Raw genomic sequence first — 13,747 nt, forward strand, 5'->3', positions numbered from 1 at the left:
CTGAAGATTGTAGAAGCTTTTAGCAGAGGAATGTCTTAAAAAAATATATATATATACATAAAAATAATAATAATAGTAGTAAGAATTTAAATATCTTAAATTAATTTTAATAAATTTATATAAGTTCTATTCATTAAAATTAGAAAATTCAAAATTGAAAATCAATTTATGGGATGAGTTATATATCGGGCATTAATAGGAATACTTTGGGTAAATCTTGGACCAAATTTAACTGCAGTATAGTGCAGAAAATTTAAATGCAAAATATTGAATATTGATCTACTTATGTATATAAGTAGTATAGTATATTAACGAATCTAAAGATAAAATGTTAAAAAAAAAAAAATACACTTGTCAAAATTAAATTAATCTAAAGGTAAAATATTTTTTGTTTTTTAATTTCCTTTGTTAAATTAAGGTATGAATAATAAACCCCAATTTCCAATCGAGTCTTGCAAATCTTTGCCTGTGACCCTTTACTTCCTTTTCCTCTTCCTTCGCCCTGTCTCTATATGAACTATATTCAAGCTGAAACTTAAAATCAGAATTCATGACAATCTGCTGAACAATGGGCTCTGTCATAATAAAGACGACGACATTAATTTATTTCATATGCAAAAAGTCTTTGGTGTAGGAAGAGCAAGCAGCACTTGTAACGCTTCGCGCCAGACATTTGGATGACATGAAATTTATATATTAATTTATTACAGTTTTCAACTGACAGAGAATTAAGCGACAGACAATTTATAGCTTTGTTTTCATCGCATTAAGTCGAGAGCGAAAAGAAGAAGAAATCAATTATGTAAATGTGAAACGATGTTCTTTTGTGGATTTTAGGTTCATCAATCGCATCGGCTGAGCACGCGACAAATTGCGTAGATTCTTGGGGCCAGAAGTGGGCGTATTGTATAGAAATGGTTTACTTCATCCATAACGAAATAATCGATAGAATTATCGAATGAGCAGAAATCATTGTTGCTTGATAGTTGATGGAGTAAATCGCATTGATAGTTCGAATAATTGCTAATATTGTCGTTAGAAAAATTCTCAGTATTATAATGGAAATTGAAAGAATGGATAATTTTCGGCAACTTTCTCATTAGGAAAATGATCGAGATTATTGATAAAATAATTGAAAGAGTAAGAGTGGATAGTAGAGAGAATGCACAAATTTCGATAATCTCCTCATTATATATTATTACTGATCTTATCGATCAGGCAATTTAAAAAGAGAATAATTGAGAGAATCAAGAATTTTAAATTTATAAAAGAATCGAGCATATGAATATTGTATTTAAAATAGTATCATTTACGATCTATACAGCTTATACAGATTTTTTCTAATATTATCATTTCATCTTCTCTAATTTATCGTTATCGAAATGTTTTCCATCTCTAGAAATGCATTCAAACGGAATTAGTTGCAGCTATTTGCATGTTCTGGGCCAATGGCTTAATTACAACGACCCACATTCGGAAAGGCAGCCATCCGCTCGTCACTCATCCGCTGGCAACAAGAGACAGAGACAGAGACAGCAACAGCGACAGCGACAGAGACAGCAACAGAGACGAGAGCGACAGCTAGCGACAGCAACATTTTGTCGCGACAACATTTCGGCAGCGACGGCAACTGTCGCCAACTGTTTGGTGTCTCCGTGTCGCCAGCTCTGGCTGTGACATCTCTCGCCGCTTGATTTGGATACACACTCGGTGCTGTGAGAGAGACAGAGACGGATAGAGAGAGAGAGAGGGAGAGAGTGAGAGAGATGGAGAGGCAGGGGGTCACTCACACATTGGCATCATCATTAGCAAAGAGCTGCGGCGACGCGACGTTGATGCTGGCTGTTGGCAGCCTTGTCGCAGCCTCCGCTGTCAAAAATTGATTTACCGTTTTAATTTTAAGTTAAAAACCTGTCAAAAATAAATCATTCAATCGCTCGCAGCCTCTTTTTTGCAGCAGTAGCAGCCAGTGCCCCGCCTTCACGCCCCAAACGCCTCCCCCTGCCCAGCCGTTTCGACTTCATTTCGCATACTTACGCATTTCGTAGCGCCAGCAAATGACCCAGTTGCCTCTTTCACTCAGCCCAGCTCTAGCTCCAGCTCCAGATCCAGCCCCTGCCATCTCTCTGACTCTGAGTGACATACCAGTAGTTCACATCTCCCTTATTCGCTTCGCTTCCATTCATTAAAGTCTGGCGGAGTTTCAGTGTCTGCGACCTAGCCAAAGGTCTTTGCATTCATTCAAGAATCGTCGCTCTAATTGAAGCTCTAGACGGATCTGACACTTTTTAATTGAACAACTAATTCTAGTTTTGTTTCTTTTTATACCCTGAACCCATTTTCAATGGGAAATCAGGGTATAATGGTTTTGTTGAAATGTATGTAACAGGGAGAAGGAGGCGTGGCAGACCCCACAAAGTATATATATTCTTGATCAGGGTGACGAGCTGAGTTGATTTGGCCCTGTCCGTCTGTCTGTCCGTCTGTCCGTCTGTCCGTCTGTCCGTATGTATGAACGCGTCGATTTCAGAAGATATAAGAGCTAGAGACTTCAAATTTTTTTAAAATGTCCGTAATTACAGCGCGCATATCAAGTTTATCATTAAAAATCGATAACTCGTCTCGATCTTTTTTTATCGATAAAAAGCCTTATCGAAACCCAGTTATAAAATTATATCTTCTACACCTTTATTGCTAGAGTCTCCAAATTTTTAATGTATGCTTATATGCAATTTATACAATTTCGGTTTTTTGTTAAAATTTACCCCCCACCTCTAAATTCACCCCCTCACCCTCACTTTTGTAAAAAGCGTATTTCAAATACTAGAGACTTGTGCTTTGGCAATTACATGCATATTCATGTTATAATCATAATCTAAAAGTTTCATGAAGATCGTACGTCCATAAAAAAAGTTATTAAACAATTAAGTTCTCATAGTAAGCGCACACTGCAGCCCATGCGTGTTTATGCGTGGTTGCTTGTATGTGTATGCGTGTGTGTGTATGTATACCTGTGTGTGCGTACGTGCGTGTGTGTGTGTGTGTGTGCGTGTTTTTTGTGTAAGCTGAAAGTCGCGAAAAAGTATTGAAATATCTATTGCTCCAAGGGTTCAGGGGATCTCGTAGTCGAGCAGTCTCGACTAGAGCTTTCTTACTTGTTTTTTTTATAAATAAAATTAAAGACATTTGGGTTTGTCGACGAATGTGTACGATAAATTTGAGTTTGTTTTTAATTTCTCAAATTTAAGAGCAAGATCTAAGTATTAATTTTATTTTCTGAAATATAGGTAACTGCAATGTTATCTTTATGTTACCTTTAGTTAAAAAAATCAGGAGAAGAGTTATTCAATAACAGTAAGAATAATAAAAAATAATTATGATTGTAATAAATAGTGTGACATATAAATAACTTGAAATTAAATATAAGCTTTAAAAATTAAAGAAACATTTTTTCTATATTTAAACAGAAATTTAAAAATGAATTTTATTTGCATGTATGCAATGGAAAGTACTTGGAATAAAATAAAAAATAAATAAATAAAATTAAAATGATATTAATAATAATAATACAGTAGAATCCCCATAATTCGAAATGGCAAGGGGATCAGTAATTTTTTTTTAGATTTACACAGAAATTCAAAATTTTTAGAGCGATATTCTCTCAAGGGGATAGAATTTTTTTTTTCGATTTAGCAGGGTACGAATTATCGAGGCTCGACTGTATATATCATATTCAATGACAATGATATCATATAAATGACAATTGAAGTAAGATCATTATAGAAGAAATATGCTAATAGAGCTTTAGATAAATATAAAACTATAAATATGACAAATTCCCTTCCAGCAGATATGCTAATTTGCCAGATTCAAATTTAGACGAAATAAAATATATACATATTCATAAATTCTCAAAAAATCGATATAAATCTTTAAGGCATTGGCTAATGTAGATTCTTCATTCAGTTATAACAATATGCAAACCTAAGCTGATACACATCTAATGCTAATCAATATAGTATATCATTTTTAGGTTTTTATACCTATTGACGTCATAAACTAACTGACAATCTCGAGTGTGTTGACAAGGCCTTTTTTATTCCTTAATCAAACTATAAAAATAATATGTATATAATGACTGTGAGTTAAGCTTTTAATTCAAGGCTAGTGCAATTGCTGTAACCGGATATTCAATATCAATATCAATATCACTTGAGTCTCTCAAACCACAGGCAGACAGACATCGAAGCTCACAGTCATGTCCATCAATATGCACACACATAGATATACGTATATATATTTATATATGTACATGCATATAGATAAGTCGGGACTGGGCAGTAGCGAATGTTCACACGCGCCCAGCTCGGACGATAATTGATGCATTATAATCGCAGCACGATGTGATTGATTATGACAGGTGTGCACAGTCATGTGAAAACGCAGCGAATTCCAATGCCGCCAAAATGATTTGCTTGATTGACAAGCAGGTCAAGTCCAGGCAGCACACATTCAGATCATTCGATCACGCCAGCTGCATTCACTCGAGGGCAGCTGCATTGTCTCTCCACTCTCCACTCTCCACTCTACACTCTCCAGTCTTTGCTGGCGACAAATTTACGCATGGCCCGACAGGTTCATTAATTGATGTGCACACTGTCGCCGCACGAGCTGGCCAAACGGGACGGGACGGCTCGAAGTTGGAGTTGGCTCTTGGCAGCTGCGCAGGCGCCAATGCCGGCTGCCGTTGCGTGCGGTGGCCGCTTTCTGTGGATATTTCTTAATCGATATCGAAATGATTTACGTTTGCTGCCTAATGAGTTCGCATACACAAACATAGCCGGCCAGCTGGGAGAGCTGGGCCAGCCGGACGGCCAATTTTCCTTTCACGCAACACTGCGGCGGCTTTCAATTTTATTTTATTTTATTTCATTTTTTTTTTTTTTTTTTTTTTTGTGAACATCAAGACGGCGGCTACCGGCTATCAATCTCTGACATGATGCGGCTAAAACTTAACAGCTTTTTCTTATTTTTTGTATTTTTAATTTTATTTTGATATTCATTTGCATTTCTGTTTTATTCTGTGCGCCAGTTGATTGGCATTTCAATTTACAAATTAGTCAGTTGCATGCTTTGTCACTTGACGTTTTTATTGATGCAGCTTCCTGCTCAAGCGAGTGCTGCCATCTTATCTCATCCCTTTATGCTCAGAGCGCAGACCTTGTACATCATTGGCCAGACTTCACTGCGGCTCACTTCAGTTTAGCTGAGTTTAGTTCAGCTTAGCCCCGATGCTAATGACAGCAATCCATCAACTGTTTTGAGGGTTGTTTGGCATCTACAGTGGATTCTCGTATCAAGTAAGGGTTGATTCTGATTGATTTCTGTCATGGCAAGAAAAAATAAAATGAAAGAAATGTCTATTTTTGTAGCCATATTGATTTGCCATTTGAATTTTCTGACTCGCTTGAGCCCTTAAAAATTGTAATCTTTGTTTTCAGTTGACTAACATGAATATGTACAAAAAGGTTCATGGCTAGAGAATAGTTTATCTTGAAAAATTGTATAATATTTAGTAAAATCAACAGCTTTTAAGTTCATATAACGACTTGAATGGATTTTATATGTGTGTATAGGCTGAAGAGCTATAATCCGAGTACATTTATAAGCATATCTACATCTAAGCCTCTCTCTAGCATCCTCTATCAAACTTATGTCTAGTTCTCTATCTCTCCGACTGTAGGACTTATGGGATTCCTTCACTGGAATCTCTTCTTGAATCTACTTTGGGTCTAAACTAAGCACTTAATGTTGGGTTTTAATCTTACTTACATCCTTATATCCCAAAAATTCAAATGAATAGAATATGTAGAGTACATCATAGTCATAAGAAATTAATAGATATCCTCTTATACTCACAATCTCATATATAACTAATACTTAAGTATGTCTGTAATTATAGTCTAACATATTCTAGCGCTAATAAGTCGCACCAAGTGTAATGAGGCAGAGCTTGAGTTACATACACAAACACAACCACCATACAATCATGCCTTCTCTCTCTCACCAACTCAATCTCTGTCTCACTCACACTCAGAGTGTGCTGAATTTCTTTTCATTTGTCGGTGCTCAGGATTTCAACGCATTTTATGCTGAGACGCGTTTCATGTGCGGGTGCTGTGGACATATTTATGTCGCTTTTGGGAACATTTCATCCTCATAAATATTATTCATGGTCTCGTTCACTCTTTAGGGCTGCCTCAACCCCTGGATCGACCCCCGCCCGCGACCCTTTCAATACTGCTGAGCTTTCAAATTGCACAACACGGAAAGTTCGTTACTGTGCTCAGCGTTCCGGGCACATTGGGAGTGGAAATCAACGGAGACGGAGACGGAGACGACGACGACCGGGACAGCATGTGAAGACAAAATAGCAAGGAATCCATCAGATAAGTGCGAGCCAACAATGTCTACATCTGTTCTCTCTCTCTCTCTCTCTCTCTCTCTCTCTCTCTCTCTGTCACATCTTAGCAAGCTCTCTTTCTAGCTCGCTTTCAGCGCTTGGTTTTAGTTTTCTGTTTTTTTTTTTTTTTTTTTTGGTAGTAAATTGTCAATGTGACAGGCAAAAAGGAATCCCGGCCATCATTTACTCGGCCTCGCACACCTTCCACGTCCACGTCCACGCGGCCCAGCAATTCCTTGGGTTTGATTTAATGTTGCGTGTGATATATCACAGTCCAGCCAACCACAACAACAGCAGCAGCAGCAACAAGAACAACAACAACAAGCTAGACGTCTTTGCTTTCATTTTACGCTTATCGAACAGTTCCTCCTGCAGTCCTGAAGCCCTCAGGCCCGTATGGATGCCTGCCTGCCAACCACTTTGCCACATTTAATTTTTTGGGACGCTTCCATCGAGCTGCAGGGGTGGGCAAGGGCAGGGCTAGGGAGTGTACTATGGCGTCGTCGTCAGTCAGTCTGTCCGTCCGTCGGTCCTTCCGTCCGGACGACTGTCTGTCAACGCTCACACATCTTATTCACTGTTCAGTCTTGGCTCCTCCATATCTTCGTCTCATTTACTGCCCTGCCCAACTTGTCTCTCTCTCTGTCTCTCTTCCACTCTCTCTGGCTCTTTCTCTCTCCCTCTTGCTGTCTTGTCTTTTGCCATCAACTTCAATTCAATGGCCTGCCAATAAATCACTCATTTCGTCGTAGTCTCGTACTCTCCTACGCTCATCGACCGAACGACGACTACTGTCTCGGGCACAGTGGACAGTTGACTCGAGATTGAGAGCTTCGATTATAGGGCAAGTCTTGTATTTTCTTATAAAACACATATTTTATTCATTCGAGTTCCACTGTGCAGTGTGTCAAAGCCAGCGAACGCGTCATCGGACTTCTTTGCGCTAGGCTGCTCTGGTTAGGGCTCGGAATGGTCGTAATACAAAGTTGGTTTCTTGTACGTTGTACGTTGGGTGGTTCGATTTCGTCTTTGATTTGTCACTTTGGGGGCTGTTGGCTTCGTTTTGTATCGAATGCGGCCGGCGGCGTAGCCTAGCTTTAAATTGCAATGACGTCAAGTTGGCATGCTTCACGATTATGTCGGCTGTCCCATACCCGACTCCCATTCCAATTCCCATTCCCATTCCCATTCCCATTCCCGTTCCCATTGCCCATTCCCCTTCTCAATTGCAGTTTCCAATCCCCAGCGAGGACCCGGGACCCGAGGAGCGCCTCACTCTGTGTGGCTCTGGCTGTTGGTGTTTGTTTGCAACTTCTGCGCGATGTCTTCGACAGTCGACAGACGACAGTCGGCGGTCGACGGTCGACGTGCCCGAGTTGATTGTGTAAAAGTGCGAAAACGAGACGAAACACTCTCTTATCTGGCGGGGCCCATCGATAGATGTCATCTTGAGTGATTTACCGTCAATTGGGGATGTTGTCTTCAATGAGTTTTTTCTCCATTCTCTCGACTCTTTCAGATTTATGTTTATATTTATTTACGGTACGATTCGCTTGGGTCTTAGTCCTCCTTCTGAGCCCATGTATCTGCGAATGTATCTGTATCTCTGTATCCCAGTACATCTGCATCTGTATCATTCCATCACGCTGCGGCAAGCCAGCAGTGAGCAGTGTAGATGCGACGCCATTAAGAAAGCGAGCCAAAAAATTAATCAATATTAAATGTCTGACTTGAAATTAAATTGGGCGCATTTCAATTTATGCTCTGCCCCGAATTCAATGGCTGTAACTTAACCTTGTCACAGCTGGCGATTGAGGGAGATATCTTCTAAGTCATTGTTCTCCGGTCTGCCATCAGATCTAGATCTAATGTGAACTCATTTTGTGTTCTCCAATAATATATATTGCTGAAGTTGCTCCAACAGCGCCAATGCCAATCGAAAACTTTCCACAACATCAACTCCTCTGCACACAGTCAGTCTGTGTGTGGAGCTGAGTGCAGCTCTGTATGAGCTTAGAGCTTGGAGTGATCGTGCAATTATTGGCTCAGCTGTCAGTTGGCATTGACAGGCATCATTATTTAGCGCGAAAACCAGTCGGGCAATAACTTAGCATGGGAAAAGCGAACAGCAGAGATCGGATGACAAGTGGACGCCAGATCGGTTGGACGACCAAGCGACACACGAAAAGGCGGTGTGGTAGAGCCAGATATTTGTACCGGCAAATAGAGCTTGAAGAGCTATGTCGATACACCTGTCCAGCTAAATGCCGCATTCCACAAATGTAATAGGCCACGCTGATGGATTGAAATCAAGTGTGAAATGAGCAGCCGGTGCGCTGCAGCCAGGAAGTCTTTAGAGGCTGACAATTTGGTGCATCAATCAGCAATCGGCCGTCGGCCATCGGCAATCGACGACGCACGAGCCATTTAAGTGGATTCAAAACACTTTTAGCAGACTATTTGATATTCATAGCCAATTTACATGACGATTATTAGCATTGACATTCCTCTCAGTCGGGGCCCCCAGACAATTGTAAGCACAATCAATTAGGCGTTGAATTGATACAAGATGCACACACACACACACACGCACACACATACATAGAGAGAGACTGGCATTCACATGTGCAACACACATGTTGCCAGAGACGTGTGGTCGTGGGGCCTGTGCCACAGCCACCCACATGAATATGCAATTGCAAGCTCGAGCACTCGATGCTGCATTCGTATTTGTGGAACCAAATTGATTTCCACTCACTTGCCAAATGGGATAAAGTCAGCCACGAGCATTACTCATGTGATTGCCCAGCCTTGCCCAGCTCTGCCCTCCCGGGGCACTTGATACAGCTCGGCGTCTGCTCTTAAATTGTTTAATTGCCAGCGTGTACTTATACAGCGCAAACGAATTAATCGACTCTCTGTTTCGATCGATTATCTAAATCATAGATCTACTCGGTTTTTATAGACTGAATAGACTTAAGACTCACCTGGTGATTTTTTGATTGAGCGCTGTGAAACGAATGTCGCGCTATGAAATGTGATTCGTTCATCTAGTTTTACAGCTATGGTTTCAGATTAGTTTTTGAAAATTTTAATCTTATACCGTATGGCAAGTATTTTGGCTAAAATTTAGTTAACTTTTCGGCCAGCTTTGCTTAGTAAAATTTTGAATTTGTTTGAAATATAATTTTGCAATCATCAGCGGCCTTGACTGGAATATACACATATATGTATGATAATAACTGACATGTAAATTGGCTAAGACTTTCAAAAAGTCTACTAAAAATGTTTTAGATCCACTTAAATGTCTCAAGCGACTGCAGTCAGCTACTTGCTGATTGATGCAGCAGATTGATAGCCTCTAAAGACTTCCCAGCTGCATTGTTTAACATTTTGACTTAATTTGAGTGCACGAAGTAATTGTCCAAATTTATGAAATATTTTTGTATTCAGTATGTACTACATAGAATAATATAATAGTGCTTCCATTAACACGTTAAGTAAACAAATAATACAATAATAAATTCCTAATATATATAACCAATAATCGGCAACATATTACCACAAACTGTACTCCCAGTATAACATTCTTGGTATAAGAATATATTACTGAAGTAGGCGCAAAAGGCTCAAAGGGTAAGACTCATAATACTTATCGGATCGCTTGCTCTAATTTTCATCTGAATAATGAAATCATCAGGGACAAATAATAGTTATGAATGAAACTTTTTCATCTGTCACCAATTTATAATTTTCAATGTATTATTATTATTATTATTTTTAGGCTTTTATAACACAAAATCAATAAAAAATTTTTGATTTGATTTTTGTATAAAAACTTATGAGTAATAATTATTTGTTTATTTTTATCATATAAAATAATTCGAATAATTATATATATATTTTTTTTTAATAAGTCAACCAAAATAATTATTATTTCGTATTTTTTTGTTTTTGTTTTTTATGTTTACAAATTATAATTGTTACGGCCCCTGGCAATCATTCCTTCAGTTCTGCTAAGAGCCTAGTCTACATGGATAAACAAGTCTAGGTTTAGCAGCAACAAATGAAACTTAAAAATAAAAAATTTATAAATTTATAAAATTTAGAAATTTATAATAATAAATTAAATAAATAATATAGATTAACATTTATAAAATGAAATTAAATAAATAATAGTATAGTATAGATGTAATCGCAAATATGTGAAAATTACTTTTTATTTATAAATTTAAAAATTCTTTGCCATTAACAATATATTTTTTCTCTGTCAAAAATTGATTGAATGTGTATAAAATGTCTTTATTATGTTGACTATGATGAGTAAACTTAAGAGTTTATATAAGATGGCACAACACTCATACAAGCGAGCCCAAGTGGCATTCGAACATCTGCCAAGGGCTCCGCTGACTGATTTGTATAGAAGCTGTTCTCACATGCGACTCGCAGCAGTTGTTGCTGCAGCAGCAACACGAACAGCAGCCAACTGCGATTTGTTTATTTGCCTTTTGTCTGCAGTCTGAAGCTGAGTTTGAGTTTTATGATGAACATGCAACGGCGCTCTGGACAGTGAGGCCTCCTCAAGTCGTTCATTGCATCGATGTGTCGCATAAAACTTGATTATTTATGGCAATTTGTTGTGCAGCGAGTTGTTGGCATTGCTTTTACTTTCATTGTGAGTCAAAATCTTGCATGCATGCATGCTTGCCAATGTGTGTCAGTATATGTTGGTGCATGTGTGTGTGTGTGTGTGTTTGTATGTGTGTTGCTGATTAGCCGCCAGCAACAAGAGTCAATACTGCATGTTGCTGCTGCTGCTGCTGCTGCTGCTCTGGCTGCTGCTTTGGCTGCTGGGCAATTATTCAAAAATCGCTTAAGTTATGGCATCGCAACATTTTTGTATGTCGAACGTGTTGTTTTCTAGTTTGTGCGCTTGTAAATTCAATTTTTGTACTTATTGCGGTTGCCATTGCTGCTGCTGCTGTTGTTGTTGTTGTTGCTTTCGTTGTTGTTGCTGCCTTGCTTGCTACCCAGAAGCGTTTTTGCGGCCACGCAGCAACAACTTCCATCATCAAATCAGCAACAACAACAACAGCAGCAGCGGCAGCAATTGCAGCCACATGGAAGATGCGCCTGCCCACATCATGTGCACGCAATCGTTGCCGACATCAGCCGCATCCACATGGCTTGATCTCCCCTCTTCTCCTCTCTTCTCTTCTCCTCTCTATGCCAGTTTGGCTGCCGTTGGAGTCTGCGCCCCATGAGGCCATTTGCAGCAGGGAATTGTGTTAATCACAGCGCCCAACGGTCAACAATCGATGGCCTCTCTCTCTCTCTCTCTCTCTCTCTCTTTGGCTCTACTGACACTCAAATGTGGAAGCTCTGAGAATAACTTCAATAGGCGCCAAATATTGCCTGAGATAGTCATAATTCGCACGAAATTATGATAGAGCTTAAGGTATAGAAAATCAGATTGATGCTAACCATAAACTGGAAGCTGGGGATTCTTATGGCAGAAGCTTTGAATATTTAGATAGTAAATTCAATTAAACTTTTTTTGATATATTTAAATTAAATTAAATTAAATTATTTTTGTGAACAACATAATAAATAAATGTGCCAAAATAATTTGGTTTTTTTTTTTTATTTTTAAATTTTAATTGTATATATATATTTAAAAAAACTATTTTTGTTTTATTCCATATATTTTTTATGTGTGAAAATAATGTATTATATTTTAATTTTAATTGTATTATTATTATTATTATTCTTTTTTTTTTTAATTTTTATTCTTTATATATTTTACTAACATGCTATTTAAATGTCTAATTTTTAGATTTGAAAAAATCTTCCTAAACTTAATTAAATAACATATATGAAATAATTTTTAAAATTTTATATAGTATAAGCAAAAGCACAGGAATAACCAATCGGATTTATTATTCTACTATTAATTATTAATTTAAAAATGTGGATTTTTCTTTTTTTTTTTTAATAAATATTAAATTTCAAATGTAAACCATGAACAAAGCTTAAATCTTGAAATAACAAGATAGTCTATTATGTTTATAGACTTCAAGTTGATAAAGTCGTTTAGATTTAGGAGCATCATCTGATTAATATTTACATTTTTGAGACGCAGACAATGGATCCAAATTAGAGCCATGGCTACATACAGTTGTCACATATTTGCATTACAAATGGAATAACATGGAATTTATTGAAATTTCGTAAAGAAGTCAATTTAAAGCTCCATCGAATTGAGCGCAACGAAAATAGGAAAGAGTCAAAAACTTTTCGGCCAATTCGAACAAAATGCAAATGTCAAAATCAGCAACAAAACGTTGATTAGAATTATGCATAAACGTGAAAGCTATTCTCGTTGCAATACACACCTGTCCCGACACACATACACACACACACATACATAGAGAGAGTGTATAAGTCACGAGCAATTTGAATGCATTTGCCAGGCACACAAGCTCGTAATTTCGTACGCTGTCAATTTCAAAGTCAATTTAATGCAAAAACGATATTTTTGCCTTCTTTTTTGATTAACAATAAACTAATCTCTCAAAATGCTATGTACTGGCCATGTCCACATCGCATGTCTGGCTCCACACAATGGCCACAGCAGCAATAGCTGAGGAGCAGGAGGCGGAGCAGCTTCTAGCCGGATAACAAGTTCGAGCATTTGTTGCCGTCACGAGTTTATACATTTTTCAGCTGCAAATCTCAACCTCAGCAGCAGATACGATTTGCCCAACAAAACAGCTCATCAAAGAGCCACAACAACAACAACAGCAACAACAACAATTGCTGCTGCTATTGTTGTACAACAAAAATGTGCATCAAACGGTGGGTGGTCCATGGTCGAGAGCTCCATGGTCCGGCTGACTGGCTTATAAAAATATGTTTATTTAGAATATCAAAACCGAAAGTAATCGATTTAATAAACTGTCACCGACATGTGGCCAGCTGTCCATGGTCTCGGGCCCAGCAGCTACTGCTAGCTCAAGTCACGATAATTGCAAATGTATATCAAAGATACACACACACACAGAGAGAGTGAGAAAGAGAGAGAGAGAAAGAGAGAGAGAGAGAGAGAGATACACAAAGCTGACTGCATTGATGTCCTGCATTTCATAAAGGGTTCGTTTTCTTTTTTTTTTTTTCTCTCTGCTTTATATTGGAAGTGGATGCTGGGCGGGTGGGTTATATCGTCAACGATATCTACGTGTATCTACGTATCTTGTTAAGCACAGACACACACACACAGACACA

The 13,747-nt window shown here is 38.2% G+C and overlaps 1 long non-coding RNA gene across 1 annotated transcript; it reads right to left on the reverse strand.

Annotated features, from left to right (window-relative positions):
* Window positions 1-1,273: 1,273 nt before the first annotated feature.
* On the reverse strand, window positions 1,274-2,318 carry LOC122757237. Its single transcript, XR_006357188.1, has 2 exons — window positions 2,038-2,318; window positions 1,274-1,713 (listed from the first exon to the last, which is right to left on the reverse strand). It is a non-coding gene; the product is annotated as an uncharacterized LOC122757237 (long non-coding RNA).
* Window positions 2,319-13,747: the final 11,429 nt, after the last annotated feature.

Source organism: Drosophila mojavensis, unplaced genomic scaffold (assembly GCF_018153725.1).
Source record: "Drosophila mojavensis isolate 15081-1352.22 unplaced genomic scaffold, ASM1815372v1 contig_36, whole genome shotgun sequence".
Lineage (NCBI taxonomy): Eukaryota > Metazoa > Arthropoda > Insecta > Diptera > Drosophilidae > Drosophila > Drosophila mojavensis.